This window comes from Macrobrachium nipponense, chromosome 13, assembly GCF_015104395.2.
Source record: "Macrobrachium nipponense isolate FS-2020 chromosome 13, ASM1510439v2, whole genome shotgun sequence".
Taxonomy (NCBI): Eukaryota; Metazoa; Arthropoda; class Malacostraca; order Decapoda; family Palaemonidae; genus Macrobrachium; species Macrobrachium nipponense.
In genome coordinates this window covers 90,223,737-90,240,273 of record NC_087206.1, presented here as the reverse complement: position 1 = coordinate 90,240,273, position 16,537 = coordinate 90,223,737, and the positions used below count along the sequence as shown (strand labels likewise).

Below are 16,537 nucleotides of genomic sequence, written 5' to 3'. Positions count from 1 at the left end.
TGTGATGGATTGATGATAGGGCATGCATCATACATACATATTATTATATATATATATATATATATATGATATATATATATATATATATATATAATGTGCTTTGTGTTAATGCAGACGCCAAAGAAATATAAGAACCCGATGTTGCAGTCTAGCCAAAACCTAATGTAAACAGTGGAAAGAGGATGGTGTACAGGAGCCAGGGAATATAGGATCAGAAGTAGAATTCCAGAGCATGGAAACAGAGATAAAGAAACCTTTATCAAACCATGCAATGCAGAGGTTCCTGATTTCCTCCGAAGAAATTTAGAAAATGGAGCAATAACCAAAACGGTACCAGTAAAAGTGGAGAGGAAAAACTAGTTTGAATCATTGCAGGCAGAACTGGTCCTGCTGAAATTTTTCCAAAATCTTGTCTCAAGTCCTTACGAGGAACACTGCCTTACCCCGAGAGAGAGAGAGAGAGAGAGAGAGAGAGAGAGAGAGAGAGAGAGAGAGAGAGAGAGAGAGGTTATCTTTAGATTGTGATAAATGGCATCTTCACTGAACAGCACCGAAGGGCTTTGTCAAGAGTTGACAGAAATTGTTCAAAACTGTCCTGAAACAAGTGAACTTAACTGTTGAACAAAGTATCCATGTATGCTCTCAAGACAAGATGAGGGATAAAGAAAGATCACTTGGACATCAATTCGAAATTGATTGACAACGAGAGAGAAATGAAGGAGAATTCAAGGAACAAGTAAAGATGGATGGAGAGATTAGGCCAGGCCAAGACTTCCCTGCAAGAGGAGTTCAGCATATCTTAGTTTAACCAGACCACTGAGCTAACTAACAGCTCTCCTAGGGCTGGCCCGAAGGATTAGATATTTTTACGTGGCTAGGAACCAATTGGGTACCTAGCAACGGGACCTACAACTGATTGTGGGATCTGAACCGCATTATATCGAGAAATTAATTTCTAAACGCCGCAAACAAATTCTTCTGATTCCACGTTGGCAGAGTGGGGAATCGGACTCGAGACTAGCGAATTGGCAGGCGAGCATCTTTCAAGAGGATGCAAGTTGAAAGAGAAGAGGTTTTTGGAAGTGATTAGAAAAAGACCAGGTCTCAGAACAGATCGTTAAGGAACACTACTGAAAAGGATGTATGTAGGTTTAGTCAGCATCAACAGATCTAAAACATCAGGAAAGTGATTCTAAAAAGATCAGGTGTTGGAATAAATCTTTGAGAAACACCACTGACATAAGCGTAGGCCTAGCTAACGGCAAAAGATCTAAAACATTTGGAAAACTCTTTTAAAATGGCCAATTGTCAGAACAGATCCATGAGAAACACTATTGACATAAGCGTAGGCCTAGCTAACAGCAACAGCTCTACGACATTTGGAAAATGGCTATGAAAAGACCAAGCGTCAGAACAGATATTTGAGAAACACCACTGAAAAGGACTTACGTAGGCCTAGCCAGCATCAAAAGTTCTGAAACATCTGGAGAATAGTCAGTTCTTCATCCGCAGGTGACCCCATACGCGTCTGAATTTCATCAAAAGTCATTAAAGGCCATTTTGAACGTTAATGAATAGTCTTCTTGTTAACAAATGCCTTGTAGGCCAGTGCAATGGCGGACAAACTGCGGCCCTCCGGTATCTGTGCGGCCCGCGGAAGCCTGCAGCAATAAGCAATACATTTTTTGTGAGTGAAAATATACATAGTATAATTTAGTTTATACTATACAGAGAAGCATTGTGACTAGAAACATTTTCCCCATTAAATTGCTTGTGCTGGATACTGAATTTGTCTGTTTTGATAACCGTGCTGTCTATAATATGTTGTATTCTCTTATTGGAGCACCGCCCAATTTTAAAAGGTGCAGCCCTCGCTCGGAAAAGGTCGCCGTAGTCGTATAAGTCTTAGCCCGTACCCAGAGTTTAAAGGGGGGGGGGGGGGGGGGGGGGGGGGTGGGGGGGGGGGGGGGGGGTGGCGTCGCTCTTCCCAAAACTGGACCTTTTCTTCTATAAATGTCATTGCATAGATAGGTATATACAAGATGAAATACTTGAAAATGTTATTTGAGCTATATTAAGGAGGAGTACAGACTATACGTACAACTTTATCACTCAACACATGGGGTGAGTCAAGGTCACTCACTCATAAACTGAACGAAGGCGAATAAGCGTTGCATGACTCGAGGTTCATAGTAATCAGGATTCAGGTGATGGGAGCTCACTGTAGGAAGTAGATATTTAGTTGGCATTACTAAATTCAAAGCTCTGACTGCTAAGACTATGACTTTTTAAAGACTTCATTACTTAATTTTAGAGATGTGAAGATGATACTTAAATATTAGATTAGTTAATTTTAGAGAGTAAATATTTGATTAGTTAATTTTAGAAGATATTTAAATATTTGGAGAGTTGATTTTAGAGAAGTGGAGAAGATACCTAAATATTTGATTTGTTAATTTAGAAGATACTTCAATATTTTATTAGTTAAGTTTAGAGATGTGAAGAGATACTTAAATGTTTGATTAGTTAATTTTAGAAGATACTTCAATATTTGATTAGTTAATTTTAGAAGATACTTAAATATTTGATTAGTTAGTTTTAGAGATGTGAAGAGGATACTTAAATATTTGATTAATTAATTTTAGAAGATACTTAAATATTTGATTAGTTAATTTTAGAAGATATTTAAATATTTTATTAGTTAATTTTAGAGATGTGAAGATTCTTGGATATTTGATTAGTTAATTTCAGAAGATACCTAAATATTTGACTATTTAATATGAAATGTAAGGAAGATACAATACTTAGATATTTGATAAATAAATTTTAGAACATATTTGAATATTTGACTTGTTAACTATAGAGATGTGATAAATACTTAGGTATTTGATTAGTTGATTTTAGAGATGTGAAGAGATACTTAAATATTAGATTAGTTGATTTTAGAAAATACTTGAATATTTGATCAGTTAATTTTAGGGATGTGAAGAGATACTCCAATAATTGATTAGTGAAGGAAATACCTTCGGACGTAAGCCTGAAACCGTGTGTTTTGAAGTGAAAGAGAATATTCATACAGATGAATATTTAATTTTAAAATGTGAATGTATAAAATGACTGGCAGGATTCGTTTTAAAGGCATAGCATCCTAGTATCCTACAAATCCTGGTCACCTTAAGGAACCCCTTTGAACGGCTTCAGAAATCCTAGAGACGTTCGTTCGTTCGTTCGAGTTCCCCATCCAGTCGGGAGGACCAAACCTTTCCTATCTCCCTAACCGGTCCTGCCGAAAGAGAGAGAGAAAGAAGCCCTCTGGTGGCCTGTAGGAAATCCCTATTGGGTTAAGCCTTCATATCAGATGAAAAGCGTTGGTTTAGGGCTCTGGTTCATGAAATAATTCCTCACACAACTGAAGTGCAAGCGATAATTCGAGGCATTGCTGCCATAATACTATTCTTCTTCTTGCATTTTCAATCATTTGTATCTATTGATCTGTACATTGTTTTTTTCCCTCTTCTTTTAATGAATGGGATCTCATCTTTCTGTATGTCCCCTGACTTCTTCCTCTTGCTTCTTCCTAATGAACACCATAATATTCTTTGGAAGTTTGAATTTCAAGTCAGTGGCCCCTTTGGTGGGTTTGTTCCATATGAATAGGTTGCTTCAATTGAATAATAATAATAATAATAATAATAATAAAATAATAATAATAATAATCAATAATATAATAATATAATAATAATAATAATTAATAAGGAAGGAGGCCTTCTCTGAGGGTAGTAGCGTTGAATATTATAGCTGTTTCAACGGCATTTAATTTATATAGATTCTTCTCAATTCTTCTTAATGTCTTTTTCTCAACAGCATGTAGCTGGTGTATCAGGTTTCCTAAGGACATTTACAGATTGCAGATGTCTTAGGTTTATTTCCTCTGACGTGTCGACAGCGCACAGGCAGTTATCTATGGGAGTATACGACAAAGTGAATTAAGATACTGGCACCTGTAAACCAGTATCTTAATTCACTAAGACAACTGAAATCTTTATATGTCCTTAGGAAACCTAATATACCAGCTACATGCTGATAAGAAAAAGACAATAAGAAGAATGGAGAAGATTCTATATCATTTAAATGCCGTTGAAACAGCTGTAATATTCAATAATAATGATAACAATAATCTTACTATAATGGGCGTCATGTCTGTCCGTCTGTCTGTCATTCAATCACAGCCAAACGGCTGATCCGATGGGCATGAAACTCGGCAAGGATCTAGTGAGGACCCCTAAGATGGTTTATAATGGGGTTTCATCCTACCTCCTCCCACCCTCCGAAGGGGGTGGGGGTGAGAAGGGATTCTCTGAAACGGAGCTGGATCTACCCGTGAAACGAGGCTGTTTATGCCCGTAGACTTAGTTCCTTTACTCATTTTCATACATAATTTCTGTGTACATAAGTTTGCTAGCAATAATAATAATAATAATAATAATAATAATAATAATAATAATAATAATAATAATAATAATAATAATACCCTTTCTCTTCCAGGTGCTATAATGAAGACGTGCATTCCAGGACTTCTGGTCCTGACCTTGGCTCCTGCTTGCAGGAAACAGCAATGGACAGAATGGTCAAGGTAAGGGATGGGGGACATCTCTCTCTCTCTCTCTCTCTCTCTCTCTCTCTCTCTCTCTCAGAGAAGCTTCCATTAGACTAGATGAATTCCGTATATCTGTTATTAATTAATTAATAATTATTATTAAGATCTTTTATGTAAGAACGATATAGCTCCCGGAATCCATTGAGAACTCTCCGCACGAGATTCCTCTTTTCCGTGATGTCTATTTGACAAAATGCAACGTAAAAAGGTCCTTGTTGTATCTTGTATTTAGCTTATAATCCCTGTAACTTCAAACAGTTTATCTCATGTTCGTGCGCATAAGAATTCTATGACTAAGTAGGACTAGGTAGTAGAGTCACAGATATAGTGTATTGTAATTTGTTTATATGTGTCGTACATGGGCATAAGGAAATACAACGCGAGGAATATTGATGATGCATGTTGTAGAAGACGAGTCACTTTAGAAATATGCTGAGATGAACCTCGAATTTAAAATATACGCGCGAGAGGATGACTAGTTTGGGTCAGAAGCAGGTGTCAGATATGAGTATGTCTCTATGGTGTCTTAATATTTTTGAGGGACGGAGAAACGTCAAGGAAAAGGAACGGCTGTAAGATAATGTAAGAAACGTGAACATAGTGGAAATGTGGTGATAGTGATAAAAGGTTATATTGGCTGGTAAGAGGATTTATAAGCTTTTTTTGAGTGGACAAAACTGGAATGGGAGTTAACGAAAAGGAGAAACACGAAAGTTGAATGGGAGCTCTGCTATAGGTTTAGAAGAGAGGAATGTCAAGGAAGAATCTGGAGTGTTGTTGAGCCAGCTTTCCTTTATGGAAGTGGAGTGTGGGTGTAAAGGCAAATGAAAGAGAAAGGTGGATTATTTTCACTATAATATTTTTACAGTATAGAGATAATATATATATATGTATCCTATAGACTGATGATTATGTGATCTAATTAATGTCATGATTCCAGCGTGCATCACTGCCAACGGCGGGCAAGGCTCGTGCATCCCCCTCGCCAACTGCCCGCCCCTTCGAACTCTGCCTTCGCAAATACAAGCTGGCATCGCCCCTCTGGGATCTCAACTCCTGCTCAGAAGGTCTGTCTACACTGAGATCATAACTTGCTCTGGTTGGTGACACTGTCTCCTGGTGCTAGCCTTTTGGGTCCGACTATTTTCTTCTGTAAGAAACAGTCCTTTTTAGTAGGGAAAAACTCTCTATCGCGAGAGTATATATAATGTTCTAAGGCAGTGGTTCTTAATCTTTTTATGACCACGCCCCCTCTAAGAGTTGGTCCTGTCTTTCACGCCCCCCTTGCATCTGTGGGTAAAATTCCCTCCCAGATTTAAAGGAAAAAAAGAAAAAGGAGAAAGAGAAGGGGTTTCGAGGGATAGTGAGGGAGGTCAGTAATTACAAAACATGGGAAGCCCAACGAGCCTAACTAGAGTAGTAGACTCTAGGAAAGTAACGTTATATGGCGACACTTTTGCATTTTTTCATAAACTTCTGAATATGAGTTCCTCACTCTTGTTAAGAGAATAACGAATATAATTTGAGAATAATTTTTTTTTTTATTTTTCCCTACGGCTCGCGCCTCCCCTGGAAATTCCTGACGCCCCCTAGGGGGGCACGCCCCCCAGGTTAAGAACCACTGCTCTAAGGGGTCCCCTTAGAACAAACATCCCTTTAATGTCTCGAATAAAAGTGAACTACTTATTTAAAGTGCGTACTTCCACATACAGCTCAAGTGTTCTCTCAACCTCTCCGTCATCGCAGATTGACCTCATAGGAACCAGGGTTTGGCCTTTGGCCTGAATTTTATGTTCCATTCCAACCTCCCTGCTTGCCTCCTTAGATCATAAACAAGCACATCCTTTGAATCACTGTACCAAATCTATCAAATTTCTCTTACAGATCCATTTGCCATATTGGACCAAGGGAATTTCTCGTTTGCTGTGGGGCGTCAACTCCAGTCCAACCAGTAAGGACCTCAAATTTTATTTCATCATTGATTAACAGGAAAAGGACTAAATTTTATTATGTGTAATTTTTTTTACATTTCTTTGAGCTGGCAGTAAATATCCTAAGCCGAGATCATCAAAGCTTCTGTCTTTCTTCTGATTGGCCGGAGTTTTTTCCTTTCTAACCAGTGTTGTGCGTCTGGCATGAGCTTCCGCCAATCACAATTAGTTTCTGTGATATCAGCTACCGATATTTACTGTCAGATATAAACACCAGACTGTTATTCTTATAGCTGCGTTTGATAACTCTCTTCCTAACGATGACGAGTTTGATCACAATATGTCATGTCCTTTGGAGGTTATGATGTCTTGAAAATAAGCCAATATTTCTTTCAATTTATTATTATTATTATTATTATTATTATTATTATTATTATTATTATTATTATTATTATTATTATTATTATTATTATTATTATTATTATTCATGGACGAAACCCATTCATATGGAATAAACCCACTGGGGTCACCGACCTGAAATTCGAGCTTCCAAAGAGTATGGTGTTCAATAGAAAGCAGTAAGACGAAGTAAAAGGAAGTGCAGAAAGAAAAGACCCCACTTATTAAAAAAGAACAAATAAATCCATAAATTAACAAATAGGTAAAAGTGCATTAAAATGCAAGGAGAATAAAAGTAGGGTAGTAATGTATCGCACCTTGACTTAAACTTCAGAAGTTCTAGATTGCACGACTTCCTCTGGGAGGCTGAAGTTCCACAGTCCAGCGGTGTGAGGAATAAAGGTACGGAAAATATATGGAAGGGGCGGTACACCTGAATGAACGACTCTATAGAGATGATCATAGGCTTATCTTTCGAGCATGAGCCCGTCCCGGCACGGTCTAGCTTATTTTAACAAAAAGCAAAAAAAAGACTCTCTTGGTGGGTCCCATGAGCTCTGGTAGCCATCAACTCTGATTGTGAGTAGAAAATAAACAATGTGGCCACTTTGTCATGCTTTTTGTTTAATTTTTTTTTATGCCAGAAGTCCTCAGAAACAATACGTGTTCTGAAACATCCTAGGCATGGCTCTATAGGCTCTATGCAGAAATGACTCTATAGTTTAGGCTCTGAACTGAAGTCTGCGATATTTTTAAGCCAGTTCTACTTGTAAGGACTTCCCAATTTTCTCTGAAACTCTGCAGATTTTTCCTTACTTCCCTTCAAAACTCTTCAGGCTTCCTTACTTCCCCTGAAACTCTTTAGACTTCCCCAGAAACTCTGCAGACTTTTCCCTACTTCCCCTGAAACTCTTTAGACTTCCCCAGAAACTCTGCAGACTTTTCCCTACTTCCCCTGAAACTCTTTAGACTTCCCCAGAAACTCTGCAGACTTTTCCCTACTTCCCCTGTAACTCTTCAGACTTCCTTAATTCCCATGAAACTCATCAGCCTTTATCATATGATTCTTTGAATCTTTCCAGGACCCTATCAGCCGAGGTTCCTCTGTCCCTAACTGCGGAATTCAAGGTCCCGTTAACAAGATCGTTGGTGGAGAAGCGGCTCCCCTAAGGGCGTGGCCCTGGATGGTAGTCCTAAGAGGGAATAGTAAGTATACGAATGTGATTCTCCAATAAAAACGTTCTTTCGAGCGAAGGAAGATAAGTTGAAGCTTAAAGGAAAGACCAAAAATATAATTACGTCAGAAAGAAAGTCTGCTGGCCTGCAGGCAGCATCAGTGTGAAGGAAGTAAAGTAAGATATTAATCAAAGGAGGTTAAACTTTTCACTGAGTAAAAAGTATAAGTGGGTAATTTTTCTTTCATTTTCACAAAATCTTTCCAATCAGTATCACAGTCGGGGTGTAAGGTATTTAGCAGTAAATATTGATTATTTTTTTGCGTCATTATTTGCAAGCTTATTCATAGGGTTTCAGACAATCTCTGCAGTGTGGACCTTTTTTCACTAGCAATGTACCTTGGTTTTTTAGATTAAGTGTAAGTCAGTACCTTGGACAGTTTCTAGCATACCTGTGTAAAAAAAAAAATGGTCACAAATGACCAGCTGCGTGCACGCCTTCAGCATATACAGTATTCCAGCCTATTTGTTATGATAGATCTCTGTATTTCTTCAGCAGAAGCGTAACGCACACACACTTGTTTTTGTTCAGTCAGGCTTGCCAACATTGCGTCGTCGTTCTGCTGGCTAATTTCAGTGCTAACGGCAGGACAAAAGAAGTTCCACAGGTTGGCCTGTCTGGAGATTCGATTAATTAACAAACACCCCCTCCCCCGCCTTTCTTTTGAAGAAGAATTGAGTTCCATCATGTATACAGCGTTGTTGTTCATTTTACCTTGTTTTTTTTATCAGTGTTCTTAAATTCTTCACAGCTCTAGTCTTGTAAATGTCTCAGAGTTATCCCAACTTACCCAGTCGTTACCTCTGCAAGTACAGAGGCAGAGAAGAAGAATGATAAAGATCCTAAACCTAACATCAATATCCGTGAGGGATATACTGGTCTACATTTTAAGATAAAGTTATAACCTTAACATGCTTAAGCCTTTCCAAAACGTTGTACTGGACTCACACAAGGCAGCAATAGAAAAAAAAAATTGCTTCATACCGAAATAATTTGAAGGACACCAGAGCGGTGCGTGACAAGCTGTGTGCTAATTATCCCAGGCTCTTACCATGATCCTAATAGCAGAGATGACATATTTGTATACCTGATTCTCACGCGCCCATCGTTTCCCTCTCACAGTTGGCGCCAGAAGCTTCTGGTTCTGTGGGGGAACCCTCGTTTCGAGCCGGTTCGTCTTGACCGCTGCGCATTGCTTCAAGAGACAACTGGGAGTCACCCTGTAAGTAAACATTGCCTCTCTTTGGGTCTTTTGTTGTAGTCAGAATGTGTGTACTATATCACCTACTCCCAGTCAGTCTTGGGTTTTTCATCTGCTGTCAGTTTTAATATCATCTCATAGAGTAGGGACTGGGATGTAGAATGTGGAAGTGATTCTTTGGAATAAATATACACATTTCACTGACATTTACCACTTTAATATAACTTGATTGTCGTGATTTAATCCTTTCCCAATTAGGTTTGAAAATTGACTTTCTACCTCACAAGATTATAGACTATATACATTTGCACATACATTTGAAGACCCATTCGTTTGTATGCTTTTGCACATACATTTGAAACCCATTCGTTTGTATGCGTTTGCACATACATTAGAAGACCCATCGAGAGACTTAAATTTCTGGATTATTTGGTTTTGAAATAGAGAACACTAGAGCTCATGAAGTATCCTGTTTAGTAAAATTAATCGAGTCCATTCATTTATAACTTAGCTTTAAATCTGTTGAATGATTATGTAAGCTTATGTTGTTAAAAGATGAATACATAATAAACTAAAGTACAATTACTGAACAAAAGATCCAGACCCAACAGTGCAGAAGATGCAGTCTCCTAAATAGCCGTTACGACGCATCTTTAAACTAGAGGTGAAATAAACGAGTGGGGTTCCATAGGGTCGTGTTTTGCCGCTCACTCTTTCCTTTTGTATTTAGTATAACATTTTCCAAGTCCAGAAGAGCCTGAAAAGTCTAACTGAAGAATTGTGTGCACAACTTGTGCCTCAGAAACATAGAAACATGAAGAATTTATATTGTCACTCTTATGAAGGCAGGGGCGTTCCTAGACATTTTGGGACCCGGTGGCACAGTCCCATTTGGGGCCCCTCTAATGGGGTGGGAGGCGAGCGAAGCGAGCCAAAGCAGCTAAGGGGTTCGGGAAAATTTTTAGAATATGAGCCATTGTAGGATCATTTTAAAGGCACTTGTAAATGCAAATTTCAGACATTTTATTTCCTATAACAAGGTGTACATTGAATAATTGAAGATCCACTTAATCCAGTTAAACATAATGATAAATGGTAAAAATGAGGATAACAGTAATGTACTCTGGTGGCGATATGTGAACAAAAATGTAACAAAAATGTTATTTAAAAGAATTAGGCCTCTCCAGGGGACCCCTCCCAATCGTAGAGCCCATTATAGACCTTCTCATACAGATAGGAGGAGGGTAGGTAACGTTGATTGGGGTAAGGGCAGGGCCGATCTAAGGATAATTAGGGGCCCTAATTATCCTCTGAGGGCCCCCCATAATGGCCCCATTTACCCTGATAATATACATTCAAATGATCCAATGAATCTGGCCTTCTGCCCCAGGGGGCAAGTGGCCCCATTGAAGGATGCAGCACTCTTCAGTAATCAATTGTCTCAGATCAACGTTACCCACTGACGGGTCCAAATATAAATGGGGCCCCTCCTTACTTTGAGGCCCGGGGGACGATTTCAAACAGCCCCTCCTCCCTCCCCCTCAGGAACGCCACTGTATGAAGCAGTGACTACAGCAGAGAGACTGTGTGTGTTCACACCCGGTCTGACTTGAGCACCTCATGCGATGCACTGTAGGCATTACTCCAGGTTCCTCGCAGCATCCCTTCACCCCCTCTTTCATTCCTTTTACTGTACCTCCATTCATATTCTTTGTCTTTTATCTTGCTTTCTACTCTCTCCTGACAATTGTTTCATAGTGCAACTGCGAGGTTTTCCTCCTGTTACACCTTTAAATCCTATTTATTCACAATTTCCCTTTCAGTGCTGAATAGCCTCATAGGTCCCAGCGCTTGGCTTGTGGCCTAAATTTTACATTCCATTCCCCTTTAGGACACACACACACACACACACACACACACACACACACACACACACACACACACACACACACACACTGACCAGTAGTTCAATCCTCCATATTTCAGTGTCTTTCTTTTCAGTGAATATGCCAGAATTGGGGAGCACAACTTAATCTCGGAGAGAGACTGCGACCTGTCAGGATGCTCACCACCTCCTCAGGATATACCAGTCGAGAGGGTCATTATGCACCCTGATTATGGACTTCAGTGTGCCGAGTGTAACGACATCGCCCTGCTGAAGCTCTCCAGGGATGCCGTCATTGACAATCGTAAGCACATGCCAGTATGCTGTTTCTTTTAAGCCAAGTACCAGAAGTCTTGTGGTCAGCACCTATAAATGTTCATTGGGAACCAGATATCAGATTTTTTTTTTTTCGGTGGTGCCTACAACTGGTGTTTAAATACTTAGCCCAGCATCAGAGGTCCTAAATTGTATGTCTAAAGGTGTTCTTATTGGATACAAGTTTCTGAGGTCTTGCTGTGAGTATCTAGAGCTGGTCCATTCTGAGCTAGATATTAGATGCCTTGTAGTGTCTACAGCTATTCATTCTAACCAGGAATGGTGAGTATCTACAGCTGTCCATTTTACATCAGACATCAAAGGTCTTAAAGTGAGTAGTATGTAGGTACTGCTGTTCATTTTGAACCAGGCATCAAGATTTCTTGTGGTGGGTACCTAGAGGTGTTTGTTTTGACTAGGCCATCAGAACGCATGCTATGAATTGTGTAGGGTTTATGTAATGATTTACCTTATAAGTCTTGTCTAAGACGAGACAACTAATGACAGTGGTTTTAGTGTGAATCAGTTCTAAGGATGTTTTGCTTCTTAATATGATTTTATTCTGAAAGTGTTTCAGCCAGAACGTGAATTGCTTAATATCTTAGTAAGATTCTAAGACGTTTGTGTTCATTGGAAACTTGGTTTTCAAGGAGAAGAGAATATTAATTTTTCAATGAGAAGAAATTCATGCAGAGAATTACTTTTCTCCGTAACATAATAGCAACAAACTGCCGAGCTTGCTTGCTTCATGTGCATTAAGTGCCCTGTCCAGTGACTACTAATATTGTCTCCCTTGCAGTGTACGTGAATCCCATCTGCTTGCCAGAAGACCCCGTCAGGGACATGGGATATTCTGTGCAAGCTTTTGTGGGACAAGTTGGATCAGCTGCTGGGTGGGGAACCACGGCCAGGGGTGAGTTCCATTTTCTACTCTTTTTTTTTTTTTTTTGAAGCCATTTGATGTGAAAAGTGTAGTTTGTGGTACTAAGATCAGTCAGAATTACAGGTTGACAGACCAGCTGTTCTCAGTTCTATGTACGTAATGACTCAGGATATCAAGGACTGATTTATAGCAACATACGTTAAAAACTGTGGATTTTGCACTTTTCAAACAATACTAAGATATGATTAAGGAGAAATATTTACAACGAGTGTCCATAAACACCCAAAGACCCTAGGATTTTGGAGTAGCAAGCCTACACTATGACATTGATCCCTAGAAGAATAAATTTTCCTTCCAGATCCTACAGTAGTTCGACGTCCAGCCACCCTCCATGAAGTGGACCTTCCCATCCATGAGACGCCATTCTGTCAGTCGCTGAAAAGAAGTTACCCAAACAAGGATATGGTGATTTGTGCAGGAGGCGAGGGCAAAGACACGTGCAAAGGAGATTCTGGTAAGACAGAGTCTCACATATATTCTATGAAACATCAAGTTTTGGGTGTTCATTTGAATTACTTGAAAGTGACGGGAATGTAAAGCATATCTGACATTTTCTCGATATCTGATATATTCATTTGTTTTTTGTAATAGGGACTTTTTCTTATTGGGTTCCCTCTTTTATCTTTTCAACATAACTTTATAAGTTTGATCAAAGCTTGTCAGCAAGCAAGGAAGCTCCACAAAATGTGTTTACCACTTAACAAATATTTAAGTCTGCAGAGGTAATGGTTGACTTATTTTCAGTTACTTCTGGCAAAAATATCCTGAATTAAAGTGAATTTCTTTGACAACGGCCTGGCTGTTGCTTCTCTTGCAGCTGTGAGAATTTTTAAACCCTCGTTATGTATTCTTCCCAGTTTCGTGTATTAGCTCTGAGTCTGTTCCTTGTGAATTTCCTAGCCTTCCAACTTCTTGTACAGAGTCTGGAGCATATTCTGTCAGATAGGACTTCTGATGCAAGTAGAAGCAATAAATTTGCCTTAGAACCAGATTTATGTAATCAAATGGTACACCACTATGAGATTCAGAGCCTTTGTCCGGGTGTTTTTTCGGAATAAATTTTTCTGTGCATTTGACGAAGATACTACTTAGCCATAGTATACTTTACATCCCTACCTAATTTTCGGCAGCATTTTTGATTACTAATATTAGAAATAAATATATTCAAAAGAGTAAAATAAAGCAGCCGAAGCCAGTGGCGGAACACCGTAATGTATGGGTTCAAAGTTATACGTGACGTAAACATAAGACGTCCCGACTCCTCCCACGAGGTGATGACGACAAACATCTGTCTATGAAATTCTGAATGAATATTCGTACCTTGTCAAGGCTTCAAGAATGCCGGCTATAAAAAGTCATTGTCCCCGTAGTTGTAGGACAGCTTTTGTGATTCGACTTGCACAATTGTTTAGAAGTGAGGAGGCCCGTGGCAAACCCTATGTAAGCTTGAACAGGTAAATGAATAATAGGGCCCTTTTTTGGGTAAGGATTACACCCGGACATCCAAGGCTACCAATTTTTCGTCATTTATTGACTTTTATAAGGTGCAGAAAGATAATTGTATATGCTCTATTTATTACAGTGATCGTCAGCGTCACTGTCATATTAGGAAAAATATCAAGGAGTTACGAAGAATGCCAAAGTTTTCCTCACTTGATTTTTAATTATATAATCTTTCAATGGAGAAATATAGTGATAAAGTAATTTCTCGGATTACTTGTGGAACCCTTTTCTTCAAGGAGTCGAGCACTCGACCTCATGGCATAAATCCTATATACTACTATTACTACTACTACTACCACTACTACTACTACTACAAAGTGTAAACAAGGAGTATTAGTTGTATTTCGTTGTTGTTAGTGGTCGAGCCTTTTCCACGAATAGCCAATTATCCATCGAGGAGGAGGCAAGTTTGACGTATAAGTTACGTCATCATATCTTCAAAAGACATTCCTCTGAGTTTGCTGGCGATGTCTACAAGAAGTCGGTGTTACTCTTACAATTACCAGAATTATGCAACTTTCGTAATACAGAATACAGTCAAAAATTAGGTAGGGATTAAAGACACCCTGTGACAAAGTGTCATCTTTGTCAGGTACGTTGATAAAATTTTATTCCGGAAAAACACCGGGACACCAGCTGTGAATCTCATAGTAGTGGATTTAGAAAATAATGTACAGTATGACTTATTACTTATCACCTAATATCATAAACAGAACATTGAAATATGTTTGTTTTGCTGAATATTAATGAAAAAAGTGGCAGTATTTTCATGCAAATTATGCTTTACAAGTATTTGATGTGATAATCAGTTAGAGTATTAGGAGTGCATCAGAATGTAGCCAAAATTACAGCTCTTCTCTTGGGCATAGGGTTGGTCTGTATTCAGAACATACAGATAACACAATTGTTAGAGCTCTGGGCCTTTTTTTTTTATCATTCCAGAAGGGTTGTTTTATCTCATTTGTACCCTGTACAGACGATTTTTTATCTTTTCAGATAGGTCGTTTGATCTAGTGACATCTTTGCCAGACATTTTACTTTTTCAGAAAGATAAATTTTACCTCATTTGTACCCTTTCCAGACATTTTTTTTTAGAAATTTAACTAGTTATTTCTACCCATCCCGGGCAATTTTCCTCTCAGATAACTCGTTTTATCTCATTTATCCTCATTCCAGAGATTTTTTTTAATTTTCAGAAAGGTCATTTTATGCAACTTATTCATACTATTTCCAGGTGGACCTCTCACACTGACGAACAACAAAGGAACAAGACACTTTATCGTGGGAATCACCAGCAGAGGACCTCTTGTCTGCGGCTCAGAAGACACACAGGGGCTCTACACAAGCGTTCACCATTACCTCCCTTGGATCCAAAGCACCATGCGATCTTGATCGTATTTTTGTCTGTGTAAAGACCTCATTTCAGTCATCTCCTTTTTCTCATTCGCATTGTGTGTTACATCTTAAAAAGTACTCCCCTGAAATCTCGTTCAAAGTCAGCACCCAAAGTTAAACAGGACACTTGAATTGACACTCCTGATTCCAGGAGGCTTGCTCTTGGTAAACCTCCGGGAGTCTACTGAAAGATGGCGTTGTTTTTCATTTACTTCGAAGATGGCGGGGTTTCTGCAACTCGAGGTGAATAATAATGAATATATTCACGTCCTTTACTGAATGAAACTGCTAAAGTTTTATTCATATTTTCAGAGGATTACAATACTGAGCACCAACTGTTTTTGCCTGAAACGCAACGCCCATCGTTTTTTAATAAAGGCATATTTTAATCAAGAGTTTTCTACACCTCCTTTACTGCAGTCATTGCAATAAGGTTACTCTGTACTTACTCGTATATTTATCAGAAAACCGTCCACAGGTGTACCACTGAGCTCTACTTCCGATCACTAATTGCAAGGCTCGTCAAGGTAATCTACCAATGTACTTCATAACAATTAATTTTCCAAGCCAACAACAGTCATGTCTGCCCTGTCATAACTTCATGATTGGTACTGTTAGTGAGAAACTTAATTGCCATGTCAGTTGAGCTTGTAAAAATACTTTATGGTAAATTCTCTCATTATTTATTTCTCTAGCAAAAGAAATGGATGCTCTGAGAGATCTAGAGAGAATTGTCGTGATAAAAAGAGGTTTGTGTGTGCTTGACTTTCCGTGAGACTATAGCTATCAAGAGTAAAAGTGAAAAGGCTTATGGTTGGATAGGTGCATAAGTCGAATTCCTTCAAACTATAAATTACCCCATAGATACCTTAACGTCATCTTTAATGGCTGCATTAGGTGAAGGTTTGCTAATATGGTACTTTGAAAGTAGAGCTTCATTCGTGCGTCTTGTCAATAACCAATTCGAGGTAAGTAAACACATTCTTATTTTAATTTACCACAAAATAATATTTAAAACCGGGAGGAAGTGAGAAAAAGTGGTTAGCCCCCAATGGAAAGGTCTACCTCTAAG

The 16,537-nt window shown here is 38.8% G+C and overlaps 1 pseudogene; it reads left to right on the top strand.

Annotated features, from left to right (window-relative positions):
* Positions 1-15,848, top strand: part of LOC135225193 (phenoloxidase-activating factor 3-like) — a 68,444-nt pseudogene extending 52,596 nt beyond the window's left edge.
* The last annotated feature ends 689 nt before the right edge of the window (positions 15,849-16,537 follow it).